This window comes from Pseudophryne corroboree (genome assembly GCF_028390025.1).
Source record: "Pseudophryne corroboree isolate aPseCor3 chromosome 3 unlocalized genomic scaffold, aPseCor3.hap2 SUPER_3_unloc_90, whole genome shotgun sequence".
In the NCBI taxonomy this organism is placed as follows: Eukaryota; Metazoa; Chordata; class Amphibia; order Anura; family Myobatrachidae; genus Pseudophryne; species Pseudophryne corroboree.
In genome coordinates, this window is record NW_026967586.1 from 340001 (window position 1) to 360471 (window position 20471).

General features: G+C 46.8%; 1 protein-coding gene across 2 annotated transcripts in view; it reads right to left on the reverse strand.

Annotated features, from left to right (window-relative positions):
* Positions 1-20471, reverse strand: part of LOC134984904 (oocyte zinc finger protein XlCOF6-like) — a 76868-nt gene that overhangs the window by 18429 nt on the left and 37968 nt on the right. The gene's annotated exons all lie outside the window — the stretch shown is intronic.

The following is a 20471-nucleotide window of genomic DNA, read 5'->3' on the forward strand; positions in this document are numbered from 1 at the left end:
TGTGAACTGGCTCCTCCCTCTATGCCGCTCCTCCAGACTCCAGTTATAGGAACTGTGCCCAGGAAGACGGACATTTCGAGGAAAGGAATTATTGTTAAACTAAGGTGAGATTCTTACCAGCTCACACCTCAAGTATGCCGCAGAACGTGGCATTCAACAGAACACAAGCCAACGGCATGAACAATTGCAGCAACATGCTGACAATAACGTAACACAACATTTGTGTAACCACAACTAATATCTGCAGATAAGGTACGCACTGGGACGGGCGCCCTGCATCCTCTACGGACTAAGAGAAAAGGATTTACCGGTAGGTATTAAAATCCTATTTTCTCATACGTCCTAGAGGATGCTGGGGTCATCATAGAACCACGGGGTTATACCAAAGCTCTAGAACGGGCGGGAGTGCGCGGATGACTCTGCAGCACCGACTGACCAAACTTAAGGTCTCCATTGGCCGAGGTGTCAAACTGTAGAACTTTGCTAATGTGTTTGACCCCAACCAAGTAGCTGCTCGGGAAAGTTGCAATGCCGAGACCCCCCGGGCAGCCGCCCAGGATGAGCCCACCTTTCTAGTAGAATGGGCCTTCACAGATTCCGGTAACGGCAATCCAGCAGTGGACTGAGCATGCTGAATCGTGTTACAGATCCAGCGTGCAATGATCTGCTTGGAAGCAGGACACCCAATCTTGCTGGGAGCATACAGGACAAACAGAGCCTCTGTTTTCCTAATCTGAGCCGTTCTGGAGACATAAATCTTCAAAGCTCTAACCACATCCAGAGATTTTGACTCAGCGAAGGCGTCAGTAGCCACAGGCACCACAATAGGTTGTTTCATGTGGAAAGAGGAAACCACCTTCGGTAGAAATTGTTGAGGTGTCCTCAATTCAGCTCTATCTTCATGGAAGATCAAATAAGGGCTCTTGTGAGACAAGGCCGCTAACTCAGACACCCGCCTTGCAGATGCCAAGGCCAACAGCGATGACCACTTTCCAGGTGAGGAATTTCAACTCCATCGTCCGTAAAGGTTCAAACCAATGTGATTGAAGGAACTGCAACACCACATTAAGATCCCATGGTGCAACTGGAGGCACAAATGAAGGTTGGATGTGCAACACGCCTTTCACGAAAGTCTGAACTTCTGGAAGGGAGGCCAATTGTTTCTGAAAGAAAACCGATAAGGTCGAAATCTGTACCTTAATTGAGCCCAATTTTAGGCCCGCATCCACACCTGCTTGTAGAAAATGGAGAAAACGTCCTAGCCGAAACTCTTCTGTAGGAGCCCCCTTGGATTCACACCAAGAAACATATTTTTTCCAAATACGGTGGTAATGTTTAGACGTTACCCCTTTTCTGGCCTGAATAATTGTGGGAATGACTTCACTGGGAATACACTTACGGTCTATGATTTTGCGCACAACCGCCATGCCGTCAAACGTAGCTGTGGAAAGTCCTGATACACGCACAGCCCCTGTTGTAACAGGTCCTCGCGCAGAGGAAGAGGCCAAGGATCTCCTATGAGTAATTCCTGAAGATCTGGATATCAAGCCCTCCTTGGCCAATCTAGGACAATGAGGATCGCCCGGATCTGTTCTTCTTCTTATGATCTTTAGAACCTTTGGAATGAGAGGAAGTGGAGGTAATACATACACCGACTGAAACACCCATGGTGTCACCAGTGCATCCACTGCAATTGCTTGAGGGTCCCTTGACCTGAAACAATATCTCTGAAGCTTCTTGTTGAGACAAGATGCCCTCATGTCTACTTGAGGAACTCCCCAACGACTTGTCACCTCTGTGAAGACTTCCTGGTGGAGGCCCAACTCTCCTGGATGGAGATCGTGTCTGCTGAGGAAGTCTGCTTCCCAGTTGTCCACTGCTGGAATGAAGATCGCTGACAGAGGGCTTGTATGCTTTTCCGCCCAGCGGAAAATCCTTGTGGCTTCTGCCAATGCCGCTCTGATTTTCGTTCCGCCCTGATGGTTTATGTACGCTACTGCTGTTACATTGTCCGACTGGATCAGTACAGGCAGATCTCGAAGATGTTCCGCTTGCAGAAGGCCGTTGTAAATGGCCCTTAACTCCAGAACATTTATGTGGAAACAAGTTTCCTGACTTGACCATCTTCCTTGGAAGTTTTCTCCCATTGTGACTGCCCCCCCAGCCTCGGAGGATTGCATCCGTGGTCAGCAGGATCCAGTCCTGTATCCCGAACCTGCGCCCCTCTATGAGGTGAGAGCTGTGCAGCCATCACAGGATTGATACCCTGGTCTTGGAAGACAGGATTATCCTCCGGTGTATGTGTAGGTGGGACCCGGAACACTTGTTCAACAGGTCCCACTGGAACACTCTGGCATGGAACCTGCCAAACTGAATGGCCTCGTAGGCCACAACCATCTTCCCCAGCCACCAAATGCATTGATGGATTGACACTCTTGCTGGTTTCAGAATTTGTTTGCCCAGACTCTGAAGTTCCAGAGCCTTGTCCACTGAAGAAAGACTCTCTGTAGTTCTGTGTCCAATATCATTCCCAAAAACGACAACCGCATCGTCTGAATCAACTGCGATTTTGGCAAGTTTAGGGGCCAACCATGTTGCTGAAGAACCGTCAGGGAGAGTGCAACGTTTTGCACCAACTGGTTCCTGGATCTCGCCTTTATCAGGAGATTGTCCAAGTATGGGTCCTTGCTTGCGAAGGAGAACCATCATCTCCGCCATCACTTTGGTGAAAATCCTCAGAGCCGTGGACAGACCAAACTGCAACGTTTGAAATTGGTAATGACAATCCTGAATTGCAAACCTCAGGTAAGCCTGATGCGGAGGATAAATGGGAACATGTAAGTAGGCCGGAACCATGATTTCCTGATTAAGGTGGAAAGAGGACACCACCTTCAGTAAATACCCGGGACGTGTTCTAAGAACCGCCCGATCGCGGTGAAAAATCAGATAAGGTAACCTACAAGACAAGGCACCCAAATCCGACACCTGTCTAGCAGAGACAATAGCCAGCAGAAACAATACCTTAAGGGAAAGCCACTTAAGGTCTGCAGATTCAAGAGGCTCAAACAGAGACCCTTGCAACGCCTCCAGAACCACCGACAGGTCCCAAAGAGCCACAGGCGGGACATAAGGAGGTTGAATCCGCAACACACCCTGAGTGAACGCATGCACATCAGGTAAGGTCGCAATTTTTCTCTGGAAACCGACAAGGCAGAAATATGAACATTGATGGAGGCCAGACGAAGGCCCAAGTCCAGGTCCTGTTGTAGAGGGGCCAAAAGTTTGGCCGTACTAAACTTGTAAGCATCATAATTGTTAGATGCACACCTAGCAAAGTAAAAATTCCAGACCTTATGGTAAATCCGAGCAGAGGTCGGTTTCCGGGCCTTCAACATGGTTTGAATGACCGCCTCAGAAAATCCTTTGGCCTTCAAGACGGAAGCTTCAAGAGCCACGCCGTCAAAGCCAATCGGGCTAAATCCTAATATACACAGGGGCCCTGAACGAGGAAATCTGGACACTGCGGAAGTAGAAGGGGATTCTCTATCGAGAGACCCTGAAGGTCTGAGAACCAATGCCATCTGGGCCACGCTGGAGCGATCAGAAGCAGGATTCCTCCTTCTTTCTTGAACTTCCTTATTACTCTGGGCAGGAGTGACACCGGAGGGAACATGTATGGCAGCCGAAAGTTCCATGGAATTGCCAGTGCGTCCACGAACGCTGCTTGAGGATCCCTTGTCCTTGCTCTGAAGACCAGAACCTTGTGATTGTGTCCAGATGCCATCAGGTCCACATCTGGAAGGCCCCACTTGTCCACAAGGAGTTGAAACACTTCTGGATGGAGGCTCCACTCTCTGGCATGTACGTCCTGACGAATGAGAAAGTCCGCTTCCCAGTTTAGGACCCCCGGAATGAACACTGCCAATATGGCTGACAGATGACGTTCCACCCACTAAACAATCCGTGATACTTCCCTCAATGCCATGTGGCTTTGAGTGCCGCCTTGATGATTGATGTACGCCACCGTGGTGGCGTTGTCCAACTGTACTTGAACAGGTCTGTTCTGTATTAAATGAGGGCCAAGTTCAATGAGTTGAACACCGCCCGCAATTCCAGAATGTTTATCAGGAGGAGAGACGACTCCTTGATCCACAAACCCTGAAGGGAGTGTTGTTCCAACACAGCACCCCAACCTCTCAGACTGGCATCCGTCGTCAGAAGGACCCAGCTGAAGATCCAGAAGGGACGAACCCTGCTAAATCGTTGGTCCTGAAGCAACCAGCTCAGTGACAGATGGACCTCCGGAGACAAGGAGATCATTTGAGACCTGATCCGGTGAGGCAAGCCGTCCCACTTGGTAAGAATTAGCTTCTGCAGAGGGCAGGAATGGAATTGAGCATACTCCACCATGTTGAAAGCAGACACCATGAGACCTAGCACTTGCATTGCCGAATGTATCGACACTTGCGGACAAGATAGGAGGCATCGAATCCTGTTCTGAAGCTTCAGGACTTTCTTCTGAGACAAAAACAACTGCTGGTTGTGAGTGTCCAACAACGCCCACAGGCAGGAGCAGATTGGGAACAAAAAGCATCCCTGGAAAAAATAAGAATTTACTCACCGGTAATTCTATTTCTCGTAGTCCGTAGTGGATGCTGGGAACTCCGTAAGGACCATGGGGAATAGCGGCTCAGCAGGAGACTGGGCACAGATAAGAAAGCTTTAGGACTACCTGGTGTGCACTGGCTCCTCCCCCTATGACCCTCCTCCAGACCTCAGTTAAGATACTGTGCCCGGAAGAGCTGACACGATTAAGGAAGGATTTTGAATCCCGGGTAAGACTCATACCGGCTACACCAATCACACCGTACAACTTGTGATATTAAACCCAGTTAACAGTATGATAACAGAGGGGCCTCTGAACAGATGGCTCTCAACAATAACCCGATTAGTTAACAATAACTATGTACAAGTATTGCAGCAATCCGCACTTGGGATGGGCGCCCAGCATCCACTACGGACTACGACAAATAGAATTACCAGTGAGTAAATTCTTATTTTCTCTGACGTCCTAGTGGATGCTGGGAACTCCGTAAGGACCATGGGGATTATACCAAAGCTCCCAAACGGGCGGGAGAGTGCGGATGACTCTGCAGCACCGAATGAGCAAACTCAAGGTCCTCCTCAGCCAGGGCATCAAATTTGTAAAATTTTGCAAAAGTATTAGACCCTGACCAAGTAGCCGCTCGGCAAAGTTGTAAAGCAGAGACCCCTCGGGTAGCCGCCCAAGATGAGCCCACCTTACTTGTGGAATGGGCTTTCACTGATTTAGGATGCGGCAGTCCCGCCGTAGAATGCGCAAACTGAATTGTGCTACAAATCCAGCGAGCAATCGTCTGCTTAGAAGCAGGAGCACCCAGCTTGTTGGGTGCGTACAGGATAAATAGCGAGTCAGTTTTCCTGACTCTAGCCGTCCTTTTCAGGGCCCTGACAACGTCCAGTAACTTGGCATCCTCCAAGTCCCTAGTAGCCGCAGGCACCACAATAGGTTGGTTCAAGTGAAAAGCTGATACCACCTTCGGGAGAAACTGGGGACGAGTCCTCAATTCTGCCCTATCCATATGGAAGATCAGATAAGGGCTTTTACAAGACAAAGCCGCCAATTCTGACACACGCCTGGCCGAAGCCAGTGCCAACAACATGACCACTTTCCACGTGAGATATTTCAGATCCACGGTTTTCAGTGGCTCAAACCAATGTGATTTCAGGAACCCCAAGACCACATTGAGATCCCAAGGTGCCACTGGGGGCACAAAAGGGGGCTGAATATGCAGCACTCCCTTGACAAATGTCTGAACTTCAGGCAATGAAGCCAGTTCTTTCTGGAAGAAAATCGACAGAGCCGAAATCTGGACCTTAATGGACCCCAATTTGAGGCCCATAGTCACTCCTGCTTGCAGGAAATGCAGAAATCGACCCAGTTAAAATTCCTCCGTTGGGGCCTTCCTGGCCTCACACCACGCAACATATTTTCGCAAAATGCGGTGATAATGTTGTGTGGTTACATCCTTCCTGGCCTTGATCAGGGTAGGGATGACTTCCTCCGGAATACCTTTTTCCTTCAGGATCCGGTGTTCAACCGCCATGCCGTCAAACGCAGCCGCTGTAAGTCTTGGAACAGGCAGGGTCCCTGTTGGAGAAGGTCCCGCCTTAGCGGTAGAGGCCATGGGTCCTCTGTGAGCATCTCTTGAAGTTCCGGGTACCAAGCTCTTCTTGGCCAATCCGGGACCACGAGTATCGTTCTTACTCCTCTCCTTCTTAGAATTCTCAGCATCTTGGGAATTAGAGGCAGAGGAGGGAACACATAAACTGACTGGTACACCCACGGTGTCACTAGAGCGTCCACTGCTATCGCCTGCGGGTCCCTTGACCTGGCGCAATATCTTTTTTGTTTTATTGTTGAAGCGGGACGCCATCATGTCCACCTTTGGCCGTTCCCAATGGTTTACAATCATTTGGAAGACTTCTGGATGAAGTCCCCATGGAGGTCGTGCCTGCTGAGGAAGTCTGCTTCCCAGTTGTCTACGCCCGGGATGAACACTGCTGTCAGTGCTAACACGTGATTCTCTGCCCATCGGAGAATCCTTGTGGCTTTTGCCATTGCCCCCATGCTTCTTGTGCCGCCCTGTCTGTTTACATGGGCGACCGCCGTGATGTTGTCTGATTGTATCAGTACCGGCTGGTTTTGAAGCAGAGGTCTTGCCTGGCTTAGGGCATTGTAGATGGCCCTTAATTCCAGAATATTTATGTGAAGAGAAATCTCCTGATTTGACCACAGTCCCTGGAAATTTCTTCCCTGTGTGACTGCCCCCAGCCTCGAAGGCTGGCATCCGTGGTTAACAGGACACAGTCCTGTATCCCGAATCTGCAGCCCTCTAGGAGATGAGCACTCTGCAGCCACCACAGGAGCGACACCCTGGTCCTTGGTGACAGGGTTATCCTCTGATGCATCTGAAGATGCGATCCGGACCACTTGTCCAACAGGTCCCACTGGAAGGTTCTTGCGTGGAATCTGCCGAATGGAATTGCCTCGTATGAGGCTACCATCTTTCCCAGGACTCTCGTGCATTGATGCACTGACACCTGTCCTGGTTTTAGGAGGCTTCTTACTAGAGACGACAACTCTTTTGCTTTCTCCTCCGGAAGAAACACTCTTTTCTGGTCTGTATCCAGAATTATCCCCAGGAACAGAAGGCGTGTCGTAGGAACCAGCTGTGACTTTGGGATATTGAAAATCCAGCCGTGCTGTTGTAGCACTTCCTGAAATAGTGCTACCCCCACCAACAACTGCTCCTTGGACCTCGCCTTTATCAGGAGATCGTCCAAGTACGGGATAATTAAAACCCCCTTCTTTCGAAGGAGTATCATCATTTCGGCCATTACCTTGGTAAAGACCCTCTGTGCCATGGATAACCCAAACGGCAGCGTCTGGAACTGGTAGTGACAGTCCTGTACCACAAACCTGAGGTACTCCTGGTGAGGAGGGTAAATTGGGACATGCAGGTAAGCATCCTTGATGTCCAGTGATACCATGTAATCCCCTTCCTCCAGGCTTGAGATAACCGCCCTGAGCGATTCCATCTTGAACTTGAACCTCTTTATATATGTGTTCAAGGATTTCAAATTTAAAATGGGTCTCACCGAACCGTCCGGTTTCGGTACCACAAACATTGTGGAATAGTAACCCCTTCCTTGTTGAAGGAGGGGCACCTTGATAATCACCTTTTGTGAATACAGTTTGTGTATAGCCTCTAACACTGCCTCCTTGTCGGTAAGGCAGATTTTAGGAAACGGCGGGGGGGAGGCGTCTCGAATTCCAGTCTGTACCCCTGAGATACTACCTGAAAGATCCAGGGATCCACTTGTGAGCGAGCCCACTGTGTGCTGAAATTCTTGAGACGGGCCCCCACCGTACCTGGGTCCGCCTGCGAAGCCCCAGCGTCATGCTGTGGACTTGGCGGAAACGGAGGAGGACTTCTGCTCCTGGGAGCTGGCTGTCTGCTGCAGCTTTTTTCCTTTACCTCTGCCTTTTGGCAGAAAGGACGCGCCTCTCGCTCGCTTGCCCTTATGGGGCCGAAAGGACTGTACTTGATAGTACGGTGCTTTCTTTTGTTGGGGGGCAGCTGTCGCCGTGGAAACGAGGTCCGACAGACCTTCCCTAAATAACTCCTCCCCTTTATAAGGCAAAACTTCCATGTGCCTTTACGAGTCGGCATCACCTGACCACTGCCGAGTCCATAACCCTCGCCTGGCGGAAATGAACATTGCACTTACTCTTGATGCCAGCCGGCAATGTCGAAGTCAGAAAAATGTCTCAATGCACACTGCCATATTTGCACCGCACACTGGTCCGTGCTGCGCATGCGTACGCTCTCCCGTGGAAGCGCATACCCGCAATAGCGTGCACTCGCACGCGCAGTATGCGCATTTACGGTAGAGTTTATGTGATCGTAGCGTGCGACTCATTCGTTACAAAAGTTCACAATTAATGTCGTTTATAGATCATGTTCCCCTCAATAGTTTCTGTAAGTTTGGTTTAGATAGAATGTCCCTGAGCGGAGGAATCCCTCTTTGTATTGTACGAAGGGTCTAACAGGAGTCATACAGTAGTATTTGGTACCCATCGGAAGAGTATTTAATTAGCAATATTCCGGTGTTGGTTTGGAGCGTATTAATCGCTCGTGCGAATAGTTATGAACATAAGAAGTTTATGTCCATTTCTATTATTTACCCATACTCAGGTATGCGGCGGGAAACCCAGTTTCCCACCCACCTGAGCCGTTTAAACTCAGCACAGCCCACCTGTATGAATCAACCTATGACCTTTGGTTACAGTACAGGGCCGAATTCCTGTGTCCAATAAACTGAAGGATTGTAGGACCAGGAGATTGCATTGTGTGTGGGGCATAAATAGGCAGGCCGACCACATCCAGCTCACTCTCTCATCAACGGTTATCTGCTGATAATCGGGAGCTGGATATCGAGGCGCAGGCGATCATACCCTTTGTGCGTAAGTTCTCTCCGTAATCATTGTCTTTCTGTGAGCCAATTCCTCTCTCTCCCTCTGTGTCTATTTCTCTCTCTCTATTTTCTCTTTTCTCTCGTAACTCCCCTAGACTAAACTTTATAGTATTGTATTGTATTGTGTTAGGCCAGGATAGTATTGTAGTTTATCCCTTAGTTAGGTGTTTGGTTAGGAAGTCTTTGTTATATTGTAGTGTATCATTTGTACTGTGTTACTCTTTTACAAGTATACTAGATATAATACAGATAATAGGCTTCGGAACCCTAAAACAGTATCTGTGTATTTACTATAGTGTTAAGTGTTCACTTGAGCGTCGGTGACGCTCAAACAGCTTTGTAGGTAGTCAGGCTACACAAAGTTGCATTTACACCCTGTACTCACATTAAAGGTATTCTGTGTGTTTCGTCGGTATAAGGTTTAATATCAAGGTATAGTGTTGTGAGCGTCTGCATCGCTGGTGACCTCCTCGTGGTCTCGAGTGTATGCTACGCCATAGCGAATCTTTCCCCTAGACATAACCAATAACGTGTCCTGTGATCGCTGGGCCGTGAGCGAATGTGACGCTTGAGCGTCTCGCCTACGGCTGAGCGATCGTTACGCAAATAGCGTACCATTACGGTATTTCTTAAGTAAACAGCGTACAGTGTTCTTAGCTTCATAAGGGTTGTTTATACGACATAGGAATTTAGCATTGTCAATTGCGGGCTCGCCCGGTCCTTTTCACATCTGCACTAGGTAGATCAGCAGACTTTATCCCCCAGCAAAAGGGTGGGAGGTTGTCTCACAGTTGCTGACGGGATAAGCGTCTGCTTCGCTTAGGTAAAGAGTGCTGAAGGAACCCGGTAACCGGAAGTAAGAACAAAACGCTTGTGTCTTTTAAAACTGTTTATTTTTCTTTTGTCTTGCGTACGCACGCATATACCTGCATTTCTTTCCACTTGTATATTTCATTTTTCGTATATCACTATTCCTGTTTGCCAATTTTATAGTTGATAGAAAGTGCAAAAAGAGATTTGCTGTTATTTAATAGTAAAAGTAATAATTAAAGTATAGAACACGGTTTTGTCTTAGAGACGAGGCAGGCAGTGTGCAGTGTGGATTGCGGTGGATGATCAGGGATCATCTACATTGATAAATATTGTGTTACGGTGGATCCTCTGCATTGCGTACACGTGTCGCTAACAAAGACTAGCGTACGCAATCCGAAAGGCAGACGCACGCAGCGTACATTACGCAACGTAGCGTCTGGTTACGTCCACGTAGCTCAAGTTGTGATAAAGTGGATTTTAGCGCAAAGCGATAATTAGCGCAAAGGCGATAAGTAACGCACAGCGGTAGATAACGTGACGCGGTAAATAACGCAAATCAATTTTTGGAAAACCCGAAATTTAGTTTAACAGATCCTGCTCCTAATTAGTAACACACTTGGGCTGAAGACAAATTTCTGCGCAGAAATAGAGGTAGAAACAAAAGTGTACATGTGTTGAGTGAGTGTGTTTATACAATTTTAAAGGGGGAACCAAAAGGAAAGCCGAGTACTCGTCAAGGAACATACGTGTAAGTGACATATACGGTGGCTAGGGAGGCATCTCTGGTTAAATAAATATTTGAGCATTAGAGTATAGCGGACCATAAGGTGTAACAAGACCAGGAGGTCATAAGGTAAAAAGGTCCGCTATAAAAGTCCAGTGGCACAACGCCTGGGGTGTTGGTGCAGAACCCATATAGGCCATTAAGCTCTGGCTGAAGGAATTCGCAGCCGAAATTTTCGATTCCACTGGTCGCTCCGCACATAAGATTAGTTGCTTATGTGCTGAACGATTGTACCGCACGTAATTGTGTGCATTAGTAAACCTGACCGGTACTATTTGTGTACGAAGGTCATAAACGCTATTTGTACATTCTGACGTGATTTGTGTAATTTTTTATTTTTGGAAGGGAAGTTCGCTGGTCACTCAGGAACTATCTAACAACCCCAACGTTTACTGGAAAGAGTAAGTGTCCTGCGGGTATCCCTCATATGTTCCAGTAAACTGAAGGTTCCATAGGGGCCCCGTATCGAGTACGCCAGCACCATATCGGTGTGATCAGGTCGTATTGGTCGAGGTGGGCGAGTGAGTGGGGTACTCGGTAAACCGCCACCGCCGGCCTACTGTGGAGTAATTTGGTTGTCTGTAAAGGCTTGCTGAAAACCTTGATACAGAAAATCCAAGGAGGACTAAGCAACACCTACAGACGATGGGGGCCAGTTGCTCAGGTAGGGGGCGATCAACCCAGGTTCAGGTTGATTCGGAGAACCGACCAGTTGGGTCGGCAAGATACATTATGTGTGAAAAATACGGTAGTCACACAGAGGTTTTATGTGATGAATGGGAACGAATGACTGTACAAGACAGGGACAAATTCCCAAGAATAGGTAGTTTCAGCCCGGAAGTGTTACAAAATTTAAGGAGGAGGATATGTCTCGTAAAACCAACAAAGAGACGAATTCAGCATTATGATTATTTACAGTTGTGGCACCAGGAAGGTGAGATACAGAGAGGTTTGGCTCTGGCGGCAGGATCTGGGGCAGTAAGGAAACTGATAGCCACAGCTCCTCCTCCACCATATATATCAGGAGAGAAGTTGATTACGGAGAAAGACGCACTGGGTTGTAAAACTAAAACTCTTAGTAACCATGTTAATGTTAATGATGTTAACCAAATAACCCATGCAAGTATTAACCCGTGCAAGTTGTACCCTGTTTTGAACCTTCCCCAGGAGTGTGATCAAGAAGACGATCCATCAACAATTTCAGCTCTCTCTCTTGCAGCCACCATTTCAGAGACTACAGTAGGCACATCAACAGCCACGAGATTAGTGAAGGCCCCTAGCGGAGGGATAGGTGAGGTCGTGTCATCAGGTAAGTACGGCACCATGCATTACACTGAAACACTTACACCCCAAGCTGTAGAATCTACACAGAGTGAAGTTATAAGAGTTAATCCAGTTAAGGTGATAGTAGTTCCCAATGGGAAAACAGATGCATCAGGAGTCACACCCATCAGGAACATCGCCATGTATTGCCCGTTCACTAGAATGGAATTAAGGACCATAGTGTCTGAATTCCCAGACCCCAGAAAGGATTTAGTGGCAAGCCAAAAATATATCAGGGATCTAGGAAACACTTTAGAGCCCAATAATAAGGATTGGCAGGTAGTGCTAAGAGCTTGCTTACCCCCCAGTGTCGACCCAGTTAAATTCTTGGCTGATTGTGGACTAGACAAAGAGGTACCACTTACAGATGTGTACGACCAGGATAATGTAAAAAGGATAAATTTGCAGCTAAAAGAATATTTCCCAGCCGTTGCTAAATGGAATAAACTATTCTCCATTAAACAAAAGGAGTCTGAAACGGCAGCAGAATATTTCCACCGGGCATTATCAGAAATGGCAAAATACACTGGTATAGAAGACATAAAGACCAACCCAAACCATCGAGAAGTAGCAGTATCTGTACTGATGGATGGTTTGAAAGAAACATTAAAGGCTAGGGTACAGACCACGCAGCCATGCTGGCGAGGTCTGTCAGTGTCCACTTTGAGAGAGGCTGCTGTTGATCACGACAAAAACATCACTAGGCACAGGGAGTCGCAAAGTGATAAGTTGATGTCCGTAAGTATACAGGCGCTGACCACAAGGCAGCCTGCGTATGTACCACCGAATCCTGTGGGTAAGGCAAGTGGAATAACATGTTTTTCTTGTAACAGACCAGGACATTTTGCACGAGAATGTAGATCAAAGAATGTACAAAGATCTTTTCAACCCCCCAGACAACAACACCACACACGACATTGGGAGCAGGGTCCACAGAGGCGGAGTTTTGAGCCACATACAGGGGAAACAAAAAGATACCCCCCGAACAGAGATTGGCACGCCTCTGGTAGTTCCCAGCTAACTCCCCCACAAGTAGTTGCTGCCACTGGGATTCAGGGAGGTCACCATACCCAATAGGGGTGTGGCCATACCTGTAATCTGCAACCAGTTAAATTGATTGCCAGTCTTGGAAGCGAACCAGAGATTGCAATCAATGTAGCTGGTAAAACTTTAAATTTTCTTGTAGACACAGGGGCGGCCAAGTCAGTGATAAATTCGACAGTGGGCATGAGAACCACTGGTAGGACAGTTCCAGCCATAGGAGTAACAGGAGTAGTCCAGCACTACCCTGTTAGCAAACCAGCCGAGATTACAATAGGGCCTCTGCACACCAAGCATTCCTTTTTGCTGGCTGTATCGGCACCGACCAATCTCCTGGGAAGAGACTTACTATGCAAAATGGGTTGCGTCATTTATTGTACTCCTGAAGGTGTATTCTTGGACATACCTGAGAATCACGCTCAAGAAGTACGAGATATGTTAGACTCCCCATCAAAATTAATGTCACACACCATTATGACAAATAGGAACCCATCCCAGGTAGAAGAGATGACATCTCAGATACCAGATTCACTTTGGACAAAAGATGGACAAGACACTGGATTAATGGCAAACGTAGCTCCAGTAGTAGTGCAAGTAAAAGATGGTAGGATAGCTCCAAAAATCCCACAGTATCCTCTGAAGCCAGAGGTGGAGTTAGGAGTTTTTCCCGTAATAGAGCGCTTGCTACAACAGGGCATTCTAGTAAGAACGTCCAGCACAGCAAATAGTCCCATCTTCCCTGTTAAAAAGAGTGGGGGGAGGGGTTACAGGCTAGTGCAGGATCTAAGGGGGATTAACAAAATAGTCGAGAGTCAGTTCCCCGTAGTGCCTAATCCAGCTGTCATCCTAATGCAAATTCCTCCCACTGCCAAATTTTTCACTGTTATTGACCTCTGCTCCGCTTTCTTTTCGGTACCTCTGCACCCTGACAGTCAATATTTGTTTGCATTCACATACAGAGGAGTCCAATACACGTGGACTCGATTACCCCAAGGTTTCATAGATAGTCCAAGTATATTTTCTCAGGCTTTGCATGATTGTTTACAGTCTTTCCAACCGGAAAGTGGATCAGTGTTGATACAGTATGTGGATGATCTACTACTGTGTTCTGATTCATTGGAGGCATCCCTGAAAGATACGAAACAGCTCCTGTTTCACCTTTCAGACACAGGTCACAAGGTCTCCAAAGACAAGTTGCAATTATGCCAAGCTAAGGTAAAATATTTGGGACACTGTCTAACACAAGGACTGAGACACCTGACCGCTGATAGAATCCAAGCCATTAGAGACATGACACTACCACAAACCCAGCAACAGATCAGAACGTTTTTAGGAATGTGTGGGTATTGCCGTAATTGGATCCCAGGGTTTTCCATATTGGCACTACCTCTGCAGGAAATGGTCTCCTCAAACAAACCTGATCGGATTTCGCATACAGACGAATCTGAAACGGCATTTGAGAGACTCAAACAGTGTCTAACACAGGCACCTGCACTAGGTATGCCAGACTATGGGAAACCCTTTGAACTATACGGAACAGAAAGTGCTGGGTGCGCAGCAGGTGTACTAACACAAAAACACGGTGACGCCAGCAGGCCAGTTGCATACTACAGCGCTCAGCTAGATACGGTAGCGCGGTCCCTCCCCACATGCTTGCGTAGCGTTGCGGCGATAGCATTGCTAGTGACGAAAAGCGAAGATGTCGTGCTAGGCCACAACCTCACAATCCATACACCACATGCAGTATCTGCCTTATTAAATTCTGCCCAAACCAGACATGTCTCATCAGCAAGGTTTACGAGATGGGAATTGGCATTAATGGCCCCAGTAAACATCACCATAAGGAGATGCAGCGCATTAAACCCTGCAACATTTCTCCCAGGTGTGCCTGGACAGGCACAAAGGGTGGGAGGTGAGAGTGATGGGGAAGGAGGATTTTATACAAAGGAGGATGCACATGATTGTATGGAATATTTGACCCAAAATTTTACCGCAAGGCCTGACATCAGTGACAATCCACTAGAAGATGCAGAACTCACGTTCTACACGGACGGTAGTTGTCACAGACAGTCAGACTCGGGAGACTTGTGTACTGGATACGCAGTCGTAGATGACCAAGACACCATAGAAGCGGAACCGCTAGGCCCACCTCACTCAGCCCAGGTTGCTGAACTGGTCGCCCTAACCAGAGCATGTGAATTGGCTAAGGGTAAGTCTGCCAATATCTACACCGATTCTAGATACGCGTTCGGGGTAGTCCATGATTTCGGAGCCCTATGGCGGCTCAGAAATTTCATGACGGCAGCTGGCACACCGATAGCGCATGCAGCGTATATAAAAAGGCTTCTAACAGCGATACAGGAACCCGACAGAGTGGCTGTTATCAAATGTAAAGCACATACGTATAGCCAAGACCCAGTATCCCTTGGTAACAGCCGAGCAGACGAAGCTGCAAAGCTTGCAGCTGCTACCCCCATACGGACAGACACCACACAGTTGATGGTATTTAATACCATCAACACACAGAAGTTGTGTGAGATGCAGAATTTGTGTTCCACTCAAGAGAGAGCAGTCTGGAAGGCAAAGGGATATGGCCAGGAGCCCTCAGGGCTCTGGACGGATGGACATGGTAAACCAGTGGCCCCCAGGGCATACCTTCCATGTCTGGCTGAAGCAGCTCACGGGCTGACTCATCTAGGCAAGGAGGGGATGTGCAAATTGGTAAGAGCATACTGGTGCGCCCCAGGATTCTCCTCTCATGCTGGTAAAAGAGCAATGTCATGCCTTACCTGTCTGAGAAAGAATATTGGAAAGGCAATACCTACAGAACCCTCCCATATCCCACCTGCCGGCGGCCTTTTCCAAGTAATACAAATTGACTTCATCCAATTGCCCCCATGTAGAAACTTAAAGTATGTACTTGTCTGTATAGATGTTTTCTCGAATTGGGTCGAAGCTTTTCCAGCAGCTACAAATACCGCCATGTTTACAGCTAAGAAAATTGTGCAGGAATTTGTATGTAGATATGGTATCCCTAGAATAATTGAAAGTGATAGGGGTACCCATTTTACAGGTGATGTCTTTCAAGGAATGTGTAAGTTGATGGGAATTGATAGCAAGCTGCACACTCCGTACCGTCCACAGGCGAGTGCGAAGGTCGAAAGAGTGAACAGCACTATTAAAAATAAATTGAGTAAAGTAATGGCAGAGACAGGATTGACGTGGCCAGAAGCTTTACCCATTGTTTTGTATAGCATCAGAACCACTCCCAGGTCCCCTCTTAATCTGTCTCCTTTTGAAATTCTGTTTGGTCGACAACCGCATGTCATGATTAACCCTCAGGATGATTTGAAATGTAACAATGAAGTAACTGTAAAGTACTTGATTAACATGAGTAAGCAGTTGAGGAGTCAAAATGATAATCTGAAGTTGGTGATTCCTGATTTACCAGATAGTAATTGTCATGACATTGAACCTGGGGATTATGTAATGATACGAAATTTTCTACGCTCAGGTTGTCTTATTGATAGATGGGAAGGACCATACCAGGTCTTATTGACTAGCACCACAGCATTGAAGGTTGCTGAGAGAGAGACTTGGGTCCATTCATCCCACTGCAAGAAGGTTGCTGACCCAGAGAAGTCCCGTGATAAGGAACAGACGGTAGAGGTTGTATCACTGGAGTGTCTGTTCCAGGAGGACTGAGGCGGCACCTGAGCCTTGAAGATCGAAAGCAGTTGTCGACTCCCTTCTCCCTTTTATTGTTTTTCTCCACTTCCCATCCCTTCTCCCTTGATATCTCTTTTTCCCCTTTCTCATTCTTCTCCATTTCCTCCTCAGAGATGGACTTGCCCAAAGAGACTGTGATCCGGATTTTGATGTTAACCATGATGTTGACCAGAGCAGTCTGTTCCGGCGAGAGTACCATAGAGGTCGAGAGAGGTTCTGGAATGGGTTCCGATTATGATGATGGAGGCGTAGTTTTCCAAGATCAACCAATCCAACAAGCAAAGGCGAGTATCAGAAAACGATCCGATAGAAGAAATTGTGATGGATTGTTAGCTGAGGAAAATTGTATCTGTAGGCTCTGTGGTAATCTGGTTGAAGATGGATGCATAAAGCAATGCCAATCTAGTTTTAATATCCATATGGACCGGCATCCATTGAGTGACTATCACTCTCTAGTGGGTAACGTGTTGAACCAAACAGATTGTTGGGTATGCTCTCAAGTACCTCAGGGTCACAGCAAATCAGGGCTAGTACCATTTCCTTTAACGTTAGGGGAAGTACTTGAGCTAAGTGGTGGGAGACCGGTGGACCGGAGGTTTAACATCTCCAGCCCTCCTAGTTTGAAGCTCCACCAATACCATGTGGATAGGTCCCTCTTATGTTTTAACATCTCCAATCCCAGAAAACCGGGAAATTGGGAAGTGTCATGGAGCAACCTTACCATGACCTTTTCACACAGAGCAGATAGAATGCCTACAGATACAGAGCTTGTACGCCACATAGCCAGTAGAGGAAAATCTTTCCGGTATAGGTATACCTTAGGAAATAGAATTACTAAAGTTGGAGAGGTATCACCAGGATACTGTGCACATATCGTACAAACCGATACATGTATTAGACAGATGGAAGAATTAGGGTCAGGAGATTTCACCTGGAAGGTTTGTAACATGGTCATGTCCTTCTCCGTCCCTTATGTTCTCCCCGATGATGCATATTTCATATGTGGGAGAAAGGCGTACAAGTGGCTTGCCCCAAACTCTGAAGGATTGTGTTATATTGGAAAAGTATTGCCTGAAGTGATGACTGTAACACATGACAAAATGAAGGACATACACCGTGGTGCCCAAGCTCCTTATACTCACACTCACTACGAGCACCTTGTTAAAAGACAACTGTCAGAAAGGTTAGAGCATCCGGCCTCTGATCTTATCCATGAATCCACCGGGATTCAGGTTCTGGTAGCGTTAGATTTCACTCGTACCGCTCGAGGAGTGATGAATTATAAATACATTTCCGCACTCGCCAATTTGTTAGACAATATCACTGAAATGTATGATGACACGTTTAGATACACTGGAAGAGAACTTCAAGCGTATAAAACAGAACTAGTTCAGCATAGGATGGTTCTTAATTACCTTACAGCAGTAACAGGCGGATATTGTGTTACATTGGCAACACAGTACGGCATAAAGTGTTGCACGTACATCACAAATAGTACCGAGGATCCGGTAGAGGTCATAGACCAAAAGATGGATGATATTCTGCAATTAAAGTGGGAATTTCGTCGGAAACACAATCTCACCCTTGCTGCTGTAGGTAATGAGCTGACTGGTTGGGTGTCATGGTTGAACCCGCGAAATTGGTTCTCCGGTTTGGGAGAGTGGGCTCAAGGAGTCATAATGGATGTTGGAAAGTTTCTCCTGTGTATCTTAGGTGTCGTTATATCTATTGGATTGATATTTAGATGCGGGCAGGCTTTGATGAGGTGTAAACAAAGTACGAAAGTGATGAGCTTGAGGAGTGAGGAAACTGTAATTAACCTGGATTTGATTTATGACCCAATGCTAGAAACCATGACGTAATGATGTAATGAGTATACGGTCCGTCTTTCACCCATTTCTATGTTTTCCTCCGAGGTACAAAGACCCACGTAGACGAAGGACCTGATGAGCCAAGGGGCCGACAACGGAAAGATGGAAAGAAGAAGAGCAGACGACCTGATATACAAGATTTTATGGACAATGCCATGGGTACCCCAGTTTCCCTAGGAACTTTAAAATCACGCTAGCCCAACATTTTTTGTAAATCCATGGACGTTGTTTGCTTTACTCACGATTTATGAGCAAAAGCACAAAGAAGAAGACTGCAATCAAACGACACCAATCAAGACCTCAATCGACGAACGTACATTAACCTGACATAGAATATCATTGCATTTTTCGTAAGTGTTCTTTATCTTCATCTCTGCAACCCTCAGGTAATAACACACATAGTCGATAGGGAATACAGGCACAGATAGCAGCAACCACATACCCCCCCAATTCATGTATCATCAACTAAAATGTGCATCCCCATTGTGTTACAACCACAGCCGAAATGAGCTCGGTAGAGTTTGACAGCCCATCCACAGACCTGTACCACAGGATAAGAAGGAATTCAAATGTATACTTCGCAATACCTCGAAGCTTGATTTACCACACGTACGGCACGATGATACATGACCCCCCCCCCAAACATGGACTCGTACACACATGCTCCTGCTTTCTCACTAGGTCATACTCTCTTCACACCTACTCCATTCTTCCTCCTTTCCCCACCATGGAAATCAATTAACCCCTGACTTACATTTTTCTCCTTAAATATTTTGTGGCAGTTATTATTGACTGCCAAAGGGTGGACTGTCGAAGTCAGAAAAATGTCTCAATGCACACTGCCATATTTGCACCGCACACTGGTCCGTGCTGCGCATGCGTACGCTCTCCCGTGGAAGCGCATACCCGCAATAGCGTGCACTCGCACGCGCAGTATGCGCATTTACGGTAGAGTTTATGTGATCGTAGCGTGCGACTCATTCGTTACAAAAGTTCACAATTAATGTCGTTTATAGATCATGTTCCCCTCAATAGTTTCTGTAAGTTTGGTTTAGATAGAATGTCCCTGAGCGGAGGAATCCCTCTTTGTATTGTACGAAGGGTCTAACAGGAGTCATACAGTAGTATTTGGTACCCATCGGAAGAGTATTTAATTAGCAATATTCCGGTGTTGGTTTGGAGCGTATTAATCGCTCGTGCGAATAGTTATGAACATAAGAAGTTTATGTCCATTTCTATTATTTACCCATACTCAGGTATGCGGCGGGAAACCCAGTTTCCCACCCACCTGAGCCGTTTAAACTCAGCACAGCCCACCTGTATGAATCAACCTATGACCTTTGGTTACAGTACAGGGCCGAATTCCTGTGTCCAATAAACTGAAGGATTGTAGGACCAGGAGATTGCATTGTGTGTGGGGCATAAATAGGCAGGCCGACCACATCCAGCTCACTCTCTCATCAACGGTTATCTGCTGATAATCGGGAGCTGGATATCGAGGCGCAGGCGATCATACCCTTTGTGCGTAAGTTCTCTCCGTAATCATTGTCTTTCTGTGAGCCAATTCCTCTCTCTCCCTCTGTGTCTATTTCTCTCTCTCTATTTTCTCTTTTCTCTCGTAACTCCCCTAGACTAAACTTTATAGTATTGTATTGTATTGTGTTAGGCCAGGATAGTATTGTAGTTTATCCCTTAGTTAGGTGTTTGGTTAGGAAGTCTTTGTTATATTGTAGTGTATCATTTGTACTGTGTTACTCTTTTACAAGTATACTAGATATAATACAGATAATAGGCTTCGGAACCCTAAAACAGTATCTGTGTATTTACTA